Raw genomic sequence first — 16,928 nt, 5'->3', positions numbered from 1 at the left:
TGAGCGGTTTCCGAGGCCTCAAGCCTTGGCGGGGCCGTTGGAGTTCCGTTGGGGGAACGTCAGAGAGGCGCGCTGCCAGTTGGGATGAAACTAGCGGTCCAGGCCAGGCACGGTGGCTCACGCCTGTGGTCCCAGCACTTTGGGAGGCCGAGGCGGGCAGATCACGAGGTCCGGGGATGGAGACCACCCTGGCTAATAGGGGGAAACCCCATCTCTACTAAAAATACAAAAAATTAGCCAGCCCGGTGGCAGAGGCCTGTAGTCCCAGCTACTCTGGAGGCTGACGCAGGAGAATGGCGTGAACACGGGAGGCGGAGCTTGCAGTGAGCCGAGATGGCGCCACTGCACTCCAGACTGGGCGACAGAGCCAGAGTCCGTCTCAAAAAAAGAAAAAAGAAAAAAAGAAAGAAAAGAAAATGGCGGACGGAGGAAAGGATCCCCTTCAAGCAGGGTAGGGAAGAAGGGTACTCCGTGACCAGAGACCTTTTCCAGGACCATGTCTTTGAAGCAAATCTCAGCTCGTGTCTTCCGGAAGCGATGGACACAGAATCCAGAAGCCTGAGGTGAGATTTGTGGCCAACGCTGCCGCCTTTAGGAAGCCCAGCAGCGCTTCCTCTCAGGCCGGGTCCCTGGATGAAGCCTCGCCCCTGGCCGTGGCTCCACCCCCAGGCAAGGTTGGGCCCCAAAGGACGCTGTACGATTTTGCCATACAGATGCTGTAGTATCTCGACAGGAGGCAGTGCCTTCTGTCTGAAATCTTTCCTATTGCTCTTTCATTCCTCCAGAAGTTTCTGACCTATCTAATTACCAAATGCTGGGCACAGAGCCTTGATGAGGGAGACATGATCTCAGTCTGGAAGACAGACTATTAAGCCAAATATTCCAATACACTGTGGAGAGTGTTATGAACTGGAAACCAAGGACGGATCACAGCTTGGGAGGATCAAGGCGGGTATCTGAGGGAAACCCCTTTCAGTATAATAGAAGGAAAGAGCAAAGTTATTTGATGGGAGTTCAAGGTGTTTGGGATATTTTTAGGTTTTGTGATGAAAAGTTCCCATCTGTTGGCTTCTCATTCCTTTGTAATATATGTAGTCCAGCACATATGTTCAATGGGTGAGTACGGTGGAGAAAATTAGGAAAGTGAAATTGTAATTTTGAGTAGATAAGCAAAGAAATTTACTAAGAAAATAATAAGATAAACTCCACACGACAAAGAGCTTTGCTCCCTCACTGGTGTGTCCCAAGTGCTTAGAAGATTTTCTAGCACAAAGTACTCACTGGAGGAATGAACGGATTGTTTTCAGGCAGTGTTAGAAACTGGCCATTAGTTGTAGATAATGAATTAATGGTGGCACCAAACACTTAATTGTATGATTTTATCCAAAAAGAATCAGCTTGTTTTTAGAAGACAGGTCTAGTAAAGGTAGCAAGTTGGATTTTTCCAGGCAGGAAAGATGAAAAGACACTGGGATAGGTTGTTTGGAGTAGATCATAAAGTCCAGATCTTATTTTGTTTTTATTTTTATTTTTTTTTTTGAGACGGAGTCTCGCTCTGTCGCCCAGGCTGGAGTGCAGTGGCCAGATCTCAGCTCACTGAAAGCTCCGCCTCCCGGGTCTACGCCATTCTCCTGCCTCAGCCTCCCGAGTAGCTGGGACTACAGGTGCCCGCTACCTCGCCCGGCTAGTTTTTTGTATTTTTTAGTAGAGACGGGGTTTCACCGTGTTAGCCAGGATGGTCTCAATCTTCTGACCTCGTGATCCGCCCGTCTCGACCTCCCAAAGTGCTGGGATTACAGGCTTGAGCCACCGCGCCAGATCTGAACCAGGTTTGTGGTTAAGTGTGGATCATGAGGTTTTTCTTGAAGAGGAGGGAAATTAAAAGGTTACCTGATTGGCAAGGAGAAAGTTTAAAGTGGCTTGCAATTCCTGAATTGGTTGAAGAACTGGCATACTGAGGGCATAAGTGAGAAGGATAAAGGGTGGAATGTCAGACTCTTTTTTCCAAAAGCAGAGATATTCCTGGTAGTTCTAGGGTATGGCAATAACTGAACTGGAATGAAGGTAAAGGGCTTTAACATGACATCTATTCACCTGGATGTTGAGGCCTTCAACCGATTTCCTTCACATTGAGGGTTCCTTACCCTGAACCCCATCCCAACTTTTTCCCCTCCCAAGGCATCCACATTACCATTCTTCCTGAACCTCTAAGCTTTGGTCAATGACGTGACTCTGAACAAGAAGGAAGAAATGGAGCAGTAAGAGAGAGGGCTTTAGTAAATCCATTTTATCTTTGTCACCCAGAATTTACTCACCTTCTGGAAATATTTCCTCTATTGCCTTATGGGGAACTAACCCCAATTTTGGTTTCAGTCCATGTGCAGGTGGAGTTGCCTTTCCCAACACTACTATTTTGAGGATGGTATGTAACTCAGGCTTGGCCAAAAAGATCATTCCACGTTTTTGGCAATAGTGATTGGTTAGGAATGGGCATGCGACCCAATTGGAGCCAGCAGGGTACTAATGGAACTTTTGAAGGAACTAGTGGGAGAGGCAACCTATTTTTATCTGCACTTGAAGCCTGGAGAATATAGCTATGAACTTACCAGATACAAAGTCTTAATGAAGCCAACTCATAACACAGAGCAAAGGCATGGATAGAAATGAATTCTGAGGAAATTAATCGAGTCCCCGTATGAACCCTCCTGCCTAGGGCCAGTCTTACTTCCAGACTTTTTGCCCCTAATTTCTCCTCTAAGTTTGAATACTGGCAGTGGTATTTCAGGTGGTTCTAAGGGATCCTTTCACTTTACCATTCATGATGACCCCACACCACTTCTACCTTCATACCAACTTTCTTTTTCTTTGAATGCTACAACTTCTTTGATATTTGGGGTGGGGGGGGGTATTTTGTTTTTTAACCAGCCACCACTCCACTCAACTGTTAAACAACTTCCACCTTGATAATCTGGATATGGATCAGGATGATGACCTATTTGGCACCTTTGGCCACTTTGGCTTCAGTGAACTCAATGGGAAGGCCAAGAAGAGACCCTTTTGTTAGGAAGTCTTCTAAAAAGTCTCCAGTGACTCTACCTCATGGTACTGACACATGTGTAATTATCCCTCCCCTTAAATGTGGGCTGGACTTTCTGATTTGCTTCTAACCAGTAGAAAAAAGGGACAGAAGATGGGATATCATTTTCAATTTTAGTTTACAAAAGATGTAACTTCTGGTTTGTCAGCAGACTCTCTCCTTTCCTGACTTTGATGAAGCAAGCTACCACATTGGAGAGGCCCACATGATAAGGAACTGAAGGTGGCCTCCAGCCAGCTCCAGCCAACAGTCAGCAAGGAATTGAGGACCTTAGTCCAATAGACCTTGAGGAACTGAATCCTGCCAACAGCTACATAGGTGAACATGGCAGTGTATCCTTCCCCAGTAAAGCCTTCAGACGAGACCCCAGCCCCAGCTGACACCTTGATTGCAGCCTTGTGAGAGACCCTGAAACAGAGAACCCACCTAGGCCTTGCCTGGATTCCTGATCCACAAACTGTAAGGTAACATATTTTTTAGGCCACTAAATTTTGAGGTGTCTATTACACAGCAATACATATGTAACATACTTGTAAATCATCATGACTTTGGTGTAAGATGTGGCAGCATGAATGGAAGGCAGAGACCATGATCACCTTCTCCAAATAGGATGATATTGTGTCTGACAACATCCCTGCAAATATTGTCTTTATGCTCATAGATCATCCCTCATACTCATACTGAAGTGGAATCATTGTGCTCTACAAATCCCTTGTTAGACTCTAGGAGGTGAGGCCTAGGTAAAGGAGTGTTGGGTGCAGTGGATGCCAGGATGGAGTTATGAGTAGGGATGATGAGGTTATACTTTTCCCTCTTCTTTTTGTTTTCCTTGCCCACTCACTCTCCCATTACATTTTTCTTGCTCTCTGTCTCCTTTTTTCCCAAGTTCTGAGTAACTGCCTGGTGACCATTCCTACAAGTCATTGCTAGGCAATCTCTTGGTCTTGTAAGAGTGCTATCAAGCCATGCATCTTGAAGAGATTCCCTAGGGAAGGAAGTCTTCTCTTTCCTCAAGATAACCTCATGAGCAAGAGACCTTATGGTCAACTTCAAAATATTCTTTTTAGACAGAGTAACATGACACATATAACAGATTTTTCAGCAGGACCCACCCACTGCCTGGACCATACCTCAGCCAAATAAGTGTCCACAATAGCAAAATCCACCCATTCGTGCCTTATACAATGTCCACTCACCTGTCTGATGTTCTGGAGTCAGTAGCTTTTTAAAAATGAAAGTAAACCACTGTTTTCAGAAAATTATTTTTATTCCTGGCCTCTTTCAGAGATGCACTTTCTATCCCCACTACTGCTCCAAAAAGGGTACAGAAAGGGAAAAGATGTACAACTACCCATTTTCCATTATCATTAGGGTAAGGTAGGAGGTGGGAAACAGGGCACATTGCCCCAAACTTCATGAGGGAGAGAAGGGCTAGCTCTTGGGAGGAATATTTATTCCTCACCGAGAGATCCAAGAAAAAGATTTCTCCCTGTCACTGATTTCAGGGTCTAAAAACCACCACACTTCCAACTCTAAAACTTCCTAATGGCTGGGCGCGGTGGCTCACGTCTATAATCCCAGTATTTTGGGAGGCCGAGGTGGGTGGATCACCTGAGGTCAGGAGTTCGAGACCAGCCTGATCAACATGGAGAAACCCCGTCTCTACTAAAATATGAAATTAGCCAGGTGTGGTGGCACAAGCCTGTATTCCCAGCTACTCAGGAGGCTGAGTCAGGAGAATCACTTGAACCCAGGAGGCAGAGGTTGTGGCGAGCCAAGATCATACCACTGCACTCCAGCCTGGGCAACAAGAGCAAAACTCCGTCTCAAAAAANCTGATTTCAGGGTCTAAAAACCACCACACTTCCAACTCTAAAACTTCCTAATGGCTGGGCGCGGTGGCTCACGTCTATAATCCCAGTATTTTGGGAGGCCGAGGTGGGTGGATCACCTGAGGTCAGGAGTTCGAGACCAGCCTGATCAACATGGAGAAACCCCGTCTCTACTAAAAATATGAAATTAGCCAGGTGTGGTGGCACAAGCCTGTATTCCCAGCTACTCAGGAGGCTGAGTCAGGAGAATCACTTGAACCCAGGAGGCAGAGGTTGTGGCGAGCCAAGATCATACCACTGCACTCCAGCCTGGGCAACAAGAGCAAAACTCCGTCTCAAAAAAAAAAAAAAAAAAAAAACTGCCTGGAGGCAGCAAGGGAATTTCTGGCTTTATTATGCCAGAGTAACTCACTGTAGTCTACAGCTGTATGTACTTTAAGATAGCCAGGTAGCCAGTAAAAGGATGATTTGAGCCAAGTTCTGGACTTTGGATTTTTCAAAGGGTTTTCTCACTTTGAAAAGCCTTGAAAGGTTTTAGAGTAAACTTTTTGTACTTTTATGAAATAATAGTGTTTTAATTACAGGACATCTGAAAAGTGTCAGAAGACCCTAGGATAAGACTGAGAAGGCCATTATCAGGCTCCCTACAAGGGACTAGTCATCTTTTAGAAGGCAAAAGAGAAAAACATTAAGACCTAAACTAATTCCTTCCTTTCCCTGAGCACAAGCTCTGGGATACCCAAAACCCACACCTCCAGAGCAGTACATGGAGAACACCACTCTATAGTACAAGAAACATTTATTGGGCAGGGTCAATAGTCTTGATTGTGCTAAAAAGAGATTGCTCTCATCAGAGGATATACTATCATGAAAAAACTGAGAGGCTCTTTCTACAAGAACTGGATTATTCTTTGGGGAAAATTTTTCCTTCCTGTAAGTTCTGGAGAAGCATTTTCTGTTTGCAAAGAAGGGTCAAATCTTTGAACACAGTGCCTTAAGCTGGTGTGATGTCAGCCAGGGGCACCTGGCATACTTGCCTGCGGGTGGGGCTTGGATGGGACACAGGCTCACTAGAGGGCAGGGAAGGGGGATTACTCTGGCATAATAGCTGCTCTTTAAATGTCACAACTTTCTGGGGATGACTGATCCTAGTCCTGATCCATCTAATGCTTGAAAGATAACTTGGGTCAGCAGAGATAGTTTCTTGGTTATAAGGGTTGGTACTTGACCTTTCCCCTTGCCAGTGTTCAGAGGGAAGCCAATAGTTGGAGGGTCGTCTGTTGTCAGGCTCTGCCTGAGTCTGCGGCTCTTCTTCTGCTGACTTCATTCCAAGTCCTCAGGTTCCTGCCTACATGCCAGTTTCTCCTCTAGTATCTTCCCAATGGCTGTCATGAGCTCAAGAGCTTCAAGAGGCCTCATAAAGACAGGTCTACCTTCAACTAGGTCTTGGTGCTGTACAAAGGCTGGCATTAACTTGTCTTTTTGCATGGGACTTTCTGCCCTGTGCTTTTTCTCTTAAAATCAATCCACTGAAGAAAATGTCTCATCTTTTTTTCCGAAGTAACTTCCAGGACAAAATGGTTCTTTCTGTGACAGAGACTTTGAAGTCGCCTCTAATTTCCTGTCCTTGCCAAGATGGCTCTTCCTTGTGGCTTTGGATGTCCCTCATCCCAAGTCCTCGCTCCCATATTCTCTTGCTTTGGGTCCCAAAAGGCTCTTGCTTTGGGTCCCCTCTTGGCTGATGGGAAATTCTTATCCTGGCACTCCCATAAGACATACTTAGAGACTTGGGGCTCTTGCAACTGCTTCATGCTGATCCCGCCATCGTCCGGGTGGATATGCAGTACCTGGGAAGCTGCCTTGTCCTCACTGGAGACACTCAGGGAGTAAGCCAGTGAGGAATCAGAGATCAAGCTATCTGAAGTAAAGAACATGTCGCTGGGACAGCCTTGAGCCTGACTATGCTCCCCACTCTGCAATTTAAACTTTAACTCACTAACCAGCTGTCCTTTAAAGTCTGATGATTTAGGATCTTTAGCAATCAATATTCTTGGTGGGGAGTATTTGGAGGTCAGAGTAGTTTCTTCTTTACTTTTACTTGCGTTCATCACTGAGGAGCTTCCCAACTCACTGGTTGTCAAGATATCATTAGATTGTGATTGAAGAGCACAGAGCTTCTCTATCTCCCTGGATACGTTGGACATAGAAAAATGTTCTGAAGTTTCTGCTACCATTTTGTTTGCCCTGAAGCCTTTCTACACTATTGCTGGGACTCACTTACTCATTCCTTGATTCATCTCTACCCCTATCTTGCCTTGTGGACAGCTCTGAGCTGTGTCTATTGGCTAGTACAGTCTCATTCTGATTCTCTTTGTCTATGATGCTGTGTGTAGGGGGCAGAAAAGTCTGTCTGCCATCCTCAATTGTCTGGGCAGTCTCTATAAGCTTATAGCGAGTAGGAGGGGGTGATTGTCTCAAGGCTCCCTGTCCTGTGTTTACAGATGAAGTGGCAGGGAGAGGACAATCCAAGCTGGGAACTGGATTTGTCATTTCTAACTTGTCTCCCTGAAAAGCGTTAGAGCATCCCTCAAGGGACCTGGAAACCACACCTTTAGAAACCATCCTAGAAATATAAGTGGTAGACAAAGTTGGGAAAGAGGCCATGTTTTGGCTTTTCTCAACATATAGAACTTTTTGGATTCAAGAACCTTGAAGGGTAGACCTCCACCTCTGACTTACCCTAACCCTCATCATATGAGCCTCTAATACCTGATGGGTTTTGGAATCAAGAAAGGAAAGCTCCAGAGTGGTAATCTTGCAGTACACCCTTCCCACCAATGGTGCCACATTTCTGTTTTCCTTATTGGTATGGGAACTCCCAGAAGGAGGCAATGTATTGTTAGCCAGACATGAACAACATACTCAGATAGGAATCCTATCCAAAGTGACCTGCCAAAACTTCCTGCTCAAATGTAATCTAAGAATGGTTTTCACTTGATTCTGGTCTAAGTTCCTCCTTCATACACTTAGTAATTCATTCCTTGAATGACCTACCCAGTCACTTTTTCTGTCACAGACAGCCCTCAGACCCTTCACCAGGTAGTTTTCTGAGACCATTGGTGGGTTGTGTAATGGGCGCTTTGCCAAGATATACTCAGGATTCTTTGCCATGTCATTTCATAGCTGAAACTTTGTTGGGACCTCTCATGGAAACTTCCTGGGAGACTCAATTCTGTCTTCCCTAGATTTTTGCTACTGTGACCCTGAAGCTCAAGGGGTTGTGAGTATGTCTGCAATTCTGCTAAGATATTTATGTTGATTTGCACTGAGGCTTCCTCAGTGATAGAGACCCTAGATTCCTGCAGGTATGAAGGCACCAGCGTAAGATAGGCCTCTTTGGAACATGGAGCTCCAATTTCTCCTGGGGATCATTTCTGATATGAAAATAACCAGGAAAAGTGGAGACTGGAACATAGGCCTGGGAGGACTGGCTGACCAATGGAAGGTTGGGAGCTGGAGGATGAAGGGCTTCTTAAGATTTTTGGAGCAAAGAGACTAAACCCCACAAACATTCCTGTTGTTTCTGCAACACATGCCATGCCAGATGTTGATTTGAGGTGTGAGAGTCAGCCTCATTCTGGAGTATATGGGAAGATATTCCACAGTCCTTAACCTGGGATGGAGAAGATGATGGTACGGTAGGGAGTGAGGAGTGAAGGTGAGCCTGGGGATGGATCTGAGTGATAGGTAGGATCTGGGGTTGGTGGTTGGTTTGAGGAAAGGATTGGGTATGTATGGGGTGAGGGGATGATGGTGGAACTGAGGAAGTGGTAGAGATTCTTGATCGTGCATTTGGACTGTATTGAATACAATAAAGCAAGACACTAGTGGGGAGCCGCTCCTAGAGACCAGGAGAGTAACCACTAAGGACACACTATGCAGAGAGGAAAGACCCTAGAAAAGCTGGCTATATTTCTTTTTTTTGTCGTTTTTTTTTGTTTTTTGTTTTTTTTTTTTTTTTTTGAGACGGAGTCTCGCTCTGTTCCCCAGGCTGGAATGCAGTGGCATGATCTCGGCTCACTGCAAGCTCTGCCTCCCGGGTTTGGGCCATTCTCCTGACTCGGCCTCCCAAGTAGCTAGGACTACAGGCACCCACCACCATGCCCGGCTAATCTTTTGTGTAAAGAGATGGGGTTTCACCGTGTTAGCCAGGATGGTCTCGATCTGCTGACCTCGTGATCTGCCCACCTCGGCCTCCCAAAGTGCTGGGATTACAGGCGTGAGCCACCAAGCCTGGCCATGGCTATATTTCTGTTGCAAACTTCCCCCCAAAGTTCTGACATATAGGAGCTGCTGACAAACGTGCAGCTGCTCTGGTGTGCCTTTGGTGTTCCAGCTGGTTTGGGGGCCTGTGGTGTCCTGCTCATCAACAAGGGACTGCAATAAATTTCCTGAAGATGTCAGTTGGTATTCTGACCACATTTATTTTGAAAATAATCCCGTCTCCTTTTCTTTCTTCTCCAAAATCTGGAAAGCCATTCTTTTTTTATTTGTTTTTCCAGGAGTGCCTGTATCTTAAGGCCAAAAATGAATGGATACTGGCCTTCATGTGCTTGGTATCAGAATCTGCCCAGAGACAAGTCTCTGGTGAAGGAAGGGAAACATGCTCCCGCTGAAAATCAGGGTATGGTAATCTGGGGAGGAACATGTTCCTGACGTGAGGCTGCCACCATGAGAATTCTGAGTTGGAATGGTCCGTGCCTCTGATTGTTGGAACATAAGTGGACAACCAAATGGGACTTTCCGTAGATGGCATCTCTGAAACAGATTTCAGTAAGATGGAACTTGATTTAGATTGAATCACAGTTCAGTCTTGCAGTGGTGAAGCAGACAGGGTTGGTGGTGTGTGATCACAAGCACATGAATTAGTGGGATTCATTGCCTGGGAAACATCAGATAAGGGGTTGATATCTTGGGAAAGGGTACGGTCAAGGGTGGGGTTCAGAGACAGAGAGGCCTTGGGTTGGAGATCAGTATCTGCCTTCTGAGTGTGTTGTGGTGGGAGATGGGGAAAAGCAAGCTGTTGGGATGGGGAATGGTCCACAGAGAATTTGGAATCCAAGGGAGGAACAGGCTGTGGTGGCAGAGTCACTCAGCGGTGAGGGTGAAAATAAGTCAGCTAAGGGGATATTCAGGTCAGGGGAGAGAATGGAGCAGGGCAGAGGAGAAGGCTCAGGCAGAGAGGAGCCAGTATTAGGTCTTCTAGAAGGGTTGCTGGAAGGGCAGAGGTTACAGTTAATGATGACTTGGTCACAGAAGCTGTGGAAGCCAAAGGGGACACAAAGGGAGCAGCATCTTCTGGGGACTCCTGGAACAGCAGTCACTTGACCTCAGCACTTGCTCTATTACACACCTCACAGAGAAGGTCTGGACATAACAGTTGATGAAAACGGATGGTATTGTAATGCTGGCCCAGAGGACTACAGGAGACAAGAGATACAAAGCTACAGCCAGGATTGAAACAAACATATGTGACCTTGACAGGTCTTGCAAAGCTAAGGCCTCACAATGCATGCTATCTTTTCATATGCCCCTTCCACTTTCCTTATCTCACAGTATACCTTTTACCCCTTTCCCTATGGCTTTTACATTCTGACACTGGATTTTTCCTCCCATTTCAACCCCAGGCTTTTGTAGCACCCTATAATTACATGAACTCTACTAAAAAGAGGGATACTGGAAAGAAGAATAATGTGGAGTCACCTTTGCAGAAGAAAAAACAGCTTCCTCTCTTCCTCTACTTCACTCTGGCAAGTTCTCCAACTGAAAAGCCAGTAGGGTGAGTAACAGGATAGTGATGAAGTTAGAAACAAAGAGATCTTACAGGAGGCTAAGTAGAATGCCCCTTAGGGGTGCCTTTGGTTGATTGATCCTGAAGAACCTCAAGGATCTGTAGAAAAGCTCAAATTGTCATTGATAATATTAACACGGTTCACATATGTGAGTGGCTTCATTTATAATGTCCTTTTACATACAGTATTCCATGTGATGCTCAAACCCATCACATGGGGCCGGGTGCGGTGGCTCATGCCTGTAATCCCAGCACTTTGGGAGGTCAAGGTGGGTGGATCACGAGGTCGGGAGACTGAGACCATCCTGGCTAACATGGTGAAACCCCATCTCTACTAAAAATACAAAAAATTAGCCGGGTGTGGAGGTGAGCACCTGTAGTCCCAGGTACTCAAAAGTTGAGGCAGGAGAATGGTGTGAACCCGGAAGGCGGAGCTTGCAGTGAGTGGAGATCACACCACTGCACTCCAGCCTGGGCAACAGAGCGAGACTCTATCTCAAAAAAAATAAAATAAAAATAAAAATAAATCACATGAAGCACAGATGTCAGTGGTTATCTCACAAAGGAGGAAGTCAAAGTACTTATACAAAGTGGAGAGACGGAAGTTGTGACTCCAAACCAACCAACCAGTAGTCCTTCCACAATAGATCTCACATGGCCACCTACTGGGCAACACCCATTGCCCAGGTTCATCACTCCTTCATGTGCATGGATGAGCAGAGCAGGAACTCCGAGAAGTGTCTCAGGTCTGATTGCTTTCCCGTGAGCCTCTCCTGTGAGGACTGTTTTCTAAGAGAGACTGTATCTAGTAACTGACATCCTCAGAGATTGGGAACCTGAGACTTCATGGAAGAGATAGGAAGGGTCATCTTTGGGGAGCTGAGGTTGAATGGGCAGAACCTTACCTTTAAATGGTCCATTTTTCTTTCTCCTCTTGGCTCTGCCTTGATGCTAAGAACAAAAAGAAAATAATGCGAGGCCAGAAGTCACTTCTCTCACTCCTCTAGGAAGCTCATTCATTATACAAGAATAATATGACTCTCTATCTTAATTAATAGAAATGTGTTTATTCTGAGTGTGATGGTGAAAGCCTGTAATCCCAGTTACTCGGGAAGCTGAGTCATGAGAATTTTTTGAACCTGGGAGGCGGAGACTACAGTGAGCCAAGTCATGCCACTGCACTGTAACCTAGGCAATAGACCAAGACTCAGTCTCAAAAAAAAAAAAAAAAAAAAGCTGCTTTTTTCAAGTTTTAAAGGTGATAAAATATTTCCAATTTTCCCTTTGAAAAATTCAAAGGACGGTTTTGTCTATGAGAGCTACACTTGATGTTCTCAGTTAGCAGTCCTCAGTTCAAGGAAGGCACAGATTCAGAGGCCAACAGTCACATCTTGCTCCCTCACAGAACCTGTGTCATGGAAACAGCACTCCAGCTTCAGCTTCTGCTCAGAGGCTCTCAGCATTGCCCTCCTCATCAGCCCAACATGAAGGAAGGTTTGGTTGAGTGACACGTGACATGGAAATATTACTCGTGATCGAGTGTCAGGAGAAGCCGTTCTTTTGAGAGTCCACAGTCTCAATAATTTAGTCCAGTACCACAGAATCATTGTGTTTGGGATTTTATCCTGGAATTCTCCATTACAGCCAGATAGGTAGTCTGTGAGCTTCAGATGGAAACCTTAGTCCTCCTGAACCCCTACCTCTGTCTGACATCTTCCCTTAGAAGAGTGATGTTCTAGCCTCTCCTCAGACTTCCCATGTCAAGTGTCTCTCTAAGCCAACAAACTCATTTATAAATGTGGGAAGAAGAACAGGAAAATAAGGAATCATTTTCTGAGGGGATACTTCTGATTCCAGCTCTGACATTCAGAAAACTTACCACTCCCATCTTTGGAAGGAAAAGGCTGAACAAATTGAAAATGACTTCTTGGCGCCACTGGGGAATTGAGGTTGTAGGCCAAACCACCCCCTAAAATCCTCGGAAATATGAATAAAGAAAATCATAATTGAAATCAGCTTACCTGGAGCAGAAGCCACTGAAGCCGTAAACTGGTAGAAACACTTAAATAGACACTTTGACAAATTGCTGGAGGAAGTTTGTGAACTAGTATGAGAGTGAGAAAATTCATGGGGTCACAGTCTTAGGGAGTCCCCTACATTTTCATGGGTTTTACCTCTGGGAAACCCATCAGGTTCTCACAATGAAGAGCAATGAGAAAACTCTCATGCTTCTGGCAGGGACAAGGGAAAGGTTACCATTTTCAAAGATACTGCGTGTTCTTCATAATAGAGGCCTATTCATTAGGGAAAAAGGCTACCAGAGCATAATCTTAACATGGCAAAAGGAAGTTACCCAACTCCAGCCCCATCTAGCCTTCGCATCTCACCTAAGAGGTGGGAGAAAAAAGGCTTGGAAACACTGGTGAACGTCATAGCCCAGGGACACAGGACTAAAAGACTGAGATTTAATTGCATCACCTCCTACATACCCTAGCACCACATTAACAGAACTGCAGTATAGGAACAGGATGATGGCGCAAAGAGCTACAAGGTGTAGACTCTATTTAAGAAGGTAATCTTAGGGAAAGCTAACGATACCAGAGGAGACAAGAACAAGGAAACTGGAGAAAATTGAGGAGGCTCTGTTTTGTACTACAGCAGCAAACACTTAACACAGCTCAAGTCCTAGCCACATTAACATAAATCCTAGCACTAATAGCCTATTTACCTCATTTCCTATTACCCAATACATTGGGTCTGGCTTTCAACTGAAAATCACAAGGCATGACAAAAGGCAAGAAAAAAATTCTAAATAAACAAATCTAGCATCAGATTTGCACTCACATATGGCACCAATTTAGGATTTATCAGACATGGAATAGAAAAAAACTATGATTAATAAGAGTTCTAATGGAAGAAGTAGGCAACATGTAAGAACAGATGAGGACTGTAAATAAAGAGATGGAAACCCTAAGAATCAAAATGAAATGTTAGAAATTTTAAAAAATCACAATGGACATGAAGAATGCCTTTGATGGGCCATCAGGAGACTACATTTGGCCTGGGAAAGAATGAGTGAGTTTGAATATATATCAATAGATACTTCCCAAACTGAATGCAAAGGGAAAAAAAATAAATTTTAAAACCCAAATTACCCAAGAATTGTGAGACAGTTTCAAAATGTTTACCATAACATATCATTGGAATACCAGAAGGAGAAGAGAGGATAAAGCAGAAGAAATATCTAAAGTAATAATGACAGAATTTTCCAAAATTGATGACAGACTGCTATAGATCATGGAAGCTCAGATAACACGAAGCAAAATAAATACTTTAAAAATCTACATCCAGGGCTGGGCGCAGTGGCTCACACCTGTAATCCCAGCACTTTGGGAGGCCAAGGCGGATGGATCACCTGAGGTCAGGAGTTCAAGACCAGCCTGGCTAACATGGCAAAACTCTGTCTCTACTAAAAATACAAAAATTAGCTGGGTGTGGTGGCATGTGCCTGTAATCACTCTGGAGGCTGAGGCAGAAGAATTGCTTGAATCCAGGAGATGGAGGTTGCAGTGAGCCGAGATCGCACTGTTGCACTCCAGATTGGGCAACAAAGTGAGACTCTCTCTCAAAAAAAAAAAAAAAACCTATGGCTGGGCATATCATACTCAAACTGCGGAAAACCCAGTGAAAAAATATTGAAAGAATCCAGAGGGGTAAAAAAACACCTTACCTATAGAGGAACAAGAATAAAAAATTTGGATTTCTCATGATAAAACAATGCAAGGAAGAAGAATAGAGTAAAATATTTAAAGTGTTGCTGGAAGTGTAGAAGCCCACCCCCTTCACCCCACACCCCACCCCAGAGAAATCCAGCAATTATCTTTCAAAGGTGAAGAAGAAATAAAAACTTTTCCTGGCCAAAACAAACAAACAAACAAACAAGCAGGAGGAATTAATTACCAGCAAATCTGCCCTACAAGAAATTTAAAAGTAGCTCTTCAGAGAGAAGGAAAATGATCGCTCAGATCTATCTGTCTATCCATCTATCTATCTATCTATCTATCTATCTATCTATCTATCTATCTATTTTTTAAAAAAAGGAAGGGCACCAACAAAGGAATAAATGAAGGTAAAATAAAACTTTCATTGTTCTTATTCTTAATTGCCGTAATAAGAACAACGCCAAAACAACATTTTGTGATTATAGTATCATGGATGAGTAAAATGAATGACAATAATATTATAAGTGAGAGGAAGAAAGAATTGGAAACCTTTTATTTTAAGGTACCTGTGCTACTACACTGTGAAACAGTATAGTGTTATTTGAAAGTGAATTAAGATTGGCTGTAAATGCAATATATTACAAACTAGGGCAACCACTAATTTTTTAAGAAATGTAATTTATGGCTGGGCGTAGTGGCTCATACCTGTAATCCCAGCACTTTAGGAGGCCAAAGCAGGAGGATCACTTTAACCTAGGAGTTCAAGACCAACCTAGGCAACATAGTGAGACTCCAACTCTGCAAAAAGATTTTTTAAAAATTAGCTGGGTGTGATGGCACATTCCTGTTATCCCAGCTACTTGGGAGGCTGTGTGGGAGGATTTTGTGAGCCCAAGAGGTAAAAGGCTGCAGTGAGTCATTACCATCCCACTGTACTCCATCCTGGACAACAGAGCTAGACCCTATATAAAAAATAGTCAAATATAATTTATAAGCTAAGAGGAAAGAGAATAATTGAATCGTATAAAATGCTTGTTTTAAAAAAATCCTCAAATCATTAAGGAAGTTGGTAAAAGGAACAAAGGAACTACAAAACAGAAATTAATAAAATGGTCATAGTAAGTCCTTACATATCAATAATTATTTTAAATGTGAATCTCCCATCAAAAGACATAGAGTGCCTGGGTATTAAAAGAAAGATATAACTGGCCAGGCACGGTGGCTCATGCCTGTAATCCCAACACTTTGGGAGGCCGAGGCAGGTGGATCACCTGAGGTTGGGAGTTCATGACCAGCCTGACCAACATGGAGAAACCCCGTCTCTACTAAAAATACAAAATTAGCTGGGCATGGTGGCACATGCCTGTAATCCCAGCTACTTGGGAGGTTGAGGCAGGAGAATAGCTTGAACCCGGGAGGCAGAGGTTGTGGTGCGCCAAGATCGCGCCACTGTGCTCCTGCCTAGGCAACAAGAGTGAAACTCCATCTCAAAAATAAATAAATTAATTAATAATATTAATATATAACTCTTATGCTGCCTATAAGAGATTCATTTTAGCTTTAAGAATACACATAAACTGAAAGTAAAGAGGTGGAAAAAGATATTTCATGCAAATGGTAACTGGAAGAGAGCAGGAGTGGCTATACTATATCAGACAAAATAGATATAACGTATACCAAAAGAAAATGAAATCACTACCTTGTAGAGATAGCTACACTCCCATGTTCATTGCAACATTACTCACAATAGCCAAGATATAGGAACAACCAAAGTGTTCATCAGGTAATGAATAACGGAATTGTGAGATATATATATCAGCCTTTAAAAAAGAAGGAGATCCTGTCATTTGCAACAATGTGGATGAACCTGGAGGGCTTATGCTAAATGAAATAAGTCAAGACACACAATGAAAAATACTATATGGTCTCACTTGTATGTGGAATCTTTTTTATAAAAAGTCCAATATAAAGAAACAGAGTAGAATAGTGGTTACTGGGGTGGGAGCAGTGGGAGTGAAGGAAGGAAGTGGGGAAGAAGTAGGTACAAAGTTGTAGTTATGTAGGATAAAAAAAGTCTGGAAACTTGATAATGTACAGCATGATTTTAGTTAATATTGTATTGTATGCTGGAAGCTTGCTAAAAGAGTAGATTTTAGATGCTCTTGCCACAGAAAAAGTAACTGATGACTATGTTAATTGGCTTGACTGTAGTAATCATTTCACTATGTTTATGAAAACATCATGTTTTACACCTTAAATATAAATAATTAAAAATAAATAGTATAAAATTCTTGTTTAAAACCATAGAAGGCAAAAAAGTGAGGAAGAAAAAAGGAAAGAACTGGTACAATGAATAGTAAGCAGTTGCAGAAATGGTAGATATTAATCCAACTGTATTTTAAAATTACTTTAGTATAGTTTGAAGT

General features: G+C 43.6%; 1 long non-coding RNA gene across 1 annotated transcript in view; it reads left to right on the top strand.

The window, feature by feature from the left end:
- The first annotated feature begins 353 nt into the window (after positions 1-353).
- Positions 354-16,928, top strand: part of LOC108529846 (uncharacterized) — a 22,606-nt gene continuing 6,031 nt past the window's right edge. The window contains exons 1-3 of the long non-coding RNA XR_001885698.1: positions 354-563; positions 3,249-3,561; positions 10,617-10,768. This is a non-coding gene — a long non-coding RNA (uncharacterized LOC108529846). The remainder of the gene's footprint in view (positions 564-3,248; positions 3,562-10,616; positions 10,769-16,928) is intronic.

Source organism: Rhinopithecus bieti, unplaced genomic scaffold (assembly GCF_001698545.2).
Source record: "Rhinopithecus bieti isolate Rb0 unplaced genomic scaffold, ASM169854v2 scaffold_5948, whole genome shotgun sequence".
Lineage (NCBI taxonomy): Eukaryota > Metazoa > Chordata > Mammalia > Primates > Cercopithecidae > Rhinopithecus > Rhinopithecus bieti.
The sequence above is the reverse complement of the archived record's forward strand: the minus strand, read 5'-3'. Positions and strand labels throughout refer to the sequence as shown.